This window comes from Octopus bimaculoides, unplaced genomic scaffold (genome assembly GCF_046866305.1).
Source record: "Octopus bimaculoides isolate indiv1 unplaced genomic scaffold, ASM4686630v1 contig40, whole genome shotgun sequence".
In the NCBI taxonomy this organism is placed as follows: domain Eukaryota; kingdom Metazoa; phylum Mollusca; class Cephalopoda; order Octopoda; family Octopodidae; genus Octopus; species Octopus bimaculoides.
In genome coordinates this window covers 279268-282500 of record NW_028315290.1, presented here as the reverse complement: position 1 = coordinate 282500, position 3233 = coordinate 279268, and the positions used below count along the sequence as shown (strand labels likewise).

At 64.9% G+C, this 3233-nt stretch overlaps 1 pseudogene; it reads right to left on the bottom strand.

Moving 5' to 3' along the window:
- LOC149129320 (small subunit ribosomal RNA) overlaps window positions 1–1645 on the bottom strand; it is a 2806-nt pseudogene extending 1161 nt beyond the window's left edge.
- Between the last annotated feature and the right edge of the window lie 1588 nt (window positions 1646–3233).

The window sequence follows — 3233 nt, the reverse complement described above, 5'->3', positions numbered from 1 at the left end:
CGAGGAAAACGTGCTTGCCACACGCCGTCGCTGCAGTGCGTCTTGCGACGATCCAAGAATTTCACCTCTAACGTCGCAATACGAGTGGCCCCGATCGCTCCCTTCGATCATTGCCTCGTCGTGAACGGAGACCGACGGATGACGCGCGGACGAGGCCATTTTCCATCATTCCATGCTTTTCGTATGCAAGCCGGCGGGGCTCGCTCTGAGCACTCTAATTTTTTCACAGTGAACGTACCGGCCGCCTCGGACACTCGGCGAAGAGCACCCTCGGAGGAACCGTGCGGGCCGAAACGACCGGGAGGTGGACGCGCTACCGAAACGCGTGCGAGCGGCGATGCCCCGGGCGACGCTCGACCCCCGTTTGTTTCCCCCGAAAACACCGCGTACCGCCGCAAGCGACGGAGGAGACGGCGGCGGCGGCGGCGGCAGCAGCGACGACGGCGGCGAGGCCGAACGATCGCGTGCCGATGCCGATGCCGACCGACCGACCGACCGACCGAGAGGACGGAAGCGGAAGCTACGGAGGCGGGTGACGGGCTACCGGAGAGACCGTCGCAGCGACGATGCGCGCAGAGCTCCGCGGCCCGACCGCGCACGCACCGGCGAATAGGGCCGGGAGTGCGAACGGACGACCGAAGCGGACGCGCGCGAGGCACGCCCGCGACGGCGCCGTCGCCCCGAACGTGCTGGGGCACGTTTTCGAGACCCGAATTCCGACTACGAGCTTTTCAAACGCAACAATTTTAATATACGCTACCGGAGCTGGAATTACCGCGGCTGCTGGCACCAGACTTGCCCTCCGGTCGATCCTCGTTAACGGATTTGAAGTGTACTCATTCCGATCGCGGGGCCTCGACAGAGTCCCGCGTCGTTATTTTTCGTCACTACCTCCCCGTGCCGGGAGTGGGTAATTTGCGCGCCTGCTGCCTTCCTTGGATGTGGTAGCCGTTTCGCATGCTCCCTCTCCGGAATCGAACCCTGATTCCCCGTTACCCGTTGCCACCACGGTCGGCACTTACCGGGCCGTCGACAGTTGATAGGGCGGACTCGCGGGGGACCCGTCGCGCGAAGGCTAGTCGATACTAGCCCGTGCGATCGTACTGACAGTTATCCAGAGTCACCAAAATCGAAGGGGCGTGAAGCCGACGCACGCCTAGACCCGCGCGCGTGCGAAGCACGGCGACGGCGGCTGCTGCGACGGCCCGTACGCGTCGGTCTCAGTCTAATATTTGCGCCGCGACCAATGCGGAAGGCCGACCGTATCGTCGCGACCGGCGGCGGCGGGAACTGGCGAGCAGTCCCGGAAGCAACCCGGCCGAGCGGGCGCCGGCGACGACCGGCAGCGGCTGGGACGACGCCGAGCACGCGGAGGCGCTGCGGCGACGAAGACCGCTGCTGCTGCCGGAAGCCGTTTTTCGGCCCGACGCCCGGGTGCGACCTGCGATCGCGGCTTCGGTTGCATGTATTAGCTCTAGAATTGCCACAGTTATCCACTCTCCTCGCGGTGAGGAATACGGTCCCGAGGATTAGGTCCGGTTCCTGAGCCATTCGCGGTTTCACCATTCGTTTACGGCATGAACTTACACTTGCATGGCTTAAGCTTTGAGACAAGCATATGACTACTGGCAGGATCAACCAGGTATCGTCGTCGTCGTCGTCGTCGTCGTCGCTGTAGTAGCGTCACCGTCGCGTCGGTCGGCTGAGAGCGGAAGTCGAGGCGGATGTCGAGGCGGAAGTCCCGCTGCTGCCATCGCCGCCGCCGCCGCGCGGAGAGCAAACGAAAGCGAAGAGGAGGAGGAGGAGGAGGAGGAGAAGCCTGAAAAATCGCGGCCGCCGCTGCTGCTGCTGCGGTAGCCGTTCGTTCGTACGTACGTTACGCGTCCTAATCCGCCGCTCTGCTGTAGCAGCGGAAAAGCGCGCCAGACGGAAGAAAAAGAGTTCGCCGAGTAGAAACGGTTTGCGATCCGACTGCCGCACACCGGGCCGCTGCGGTAGGACGGGCGCCGGTGCGGGTTGAAGAAGCGAGGCGGTTTCTGGCTGCTGCTGCCGCCGCCGCCGCCGCCACGCGAGAAGGACGACGAGCGGGGAAGCGAGCGAGCCGAAACGATTGCGACAGCACGGGCTGCGGTCAACGAGAAGCGTGTGTGCGATGACGAAAACGGCGTTGTCGGCAGCCGCCGAACGAGCCAAAGCAACGACGATGCCGGGATGGGCGAGCGCGAGGAGATTGCGGGGGGGGGCACCACCGCCGCGAAACCCGGAGTTGTAGCCACGGTTGTTGATCCGTCCCGGTCTAGCGGGACGAACACACAGCACCGCTCTCTTTCGGTGACGTCGCGTCGCCTGTGGCGGATCGGGAAGCGACAACTAGCCCGTCCGCCGCGCCGGCGGCGACGCGACACGAGGTCAGCGGCGTAACCTGACCGGGTCCTCGAAGACGACGTCGACGAGGCCGCGGGTCGGCGAGGAGGAGGAGGATACCGATCGGTCGATGGTGACAGCACGAACAGGCGGGCAGGCGGCTGTCGGCGGGGCGAGCGAGCGAGCGAGCGAGCGAGCGAGCGAATCTGACGCGGCGCACTGTATTCGGGCGGACGCAGGCTGGGTGAAAACTGCGCGGTCGGCAGCTGCCAGAGAGAGAACGAGAAGGAAGCATAACGACAGCGGAAACGATTTGCGGGCTTCGTTCACCGCTGATGACGCCGCCGCTTCTACTTGCTCGTTGCTCGGCTGAGGCTGCACTGTTAGAGGGCCGACGATTGCGAGGAGGCCCGGCCGCGGCTTACGAAACCGGCTGGATGGCGCCGGAAAGGCGAGGAGGAGGCGACGACGACGACGACGGCGATGTTGGCCGGCCGACGCCAGGAAGGAAGACGAGAGAGATATTGATGTTCGTGGAGCCGCAAAGCGTGCAGCACCGTCGGCCTAGCGCACTGTATTCGGGCGGACGCAGGCTGGGTGAAAACTGCGCGGTCGGCAGCTGCCAGAGAGAGAACGAGAAGGAAGCATAACGACAGCGGAAACGATTTGCGGGCTTCGTTCACCGCTGATGACGCCGCCGCTTCTACTTGCTCGTTGCTCGTTGCTCGGCTGAGGCCGCACTGTTAGAGGGCCGACGATTGCGAGGGGGCCCGGCCGCGGCTTACGAAACCGGCTGGATGGCGCCGGAAAGGCGAGGAGGAGGCGACGGCGACGACGGCGATGTTGGCCGGCCGACGCCAGGAAGGAAG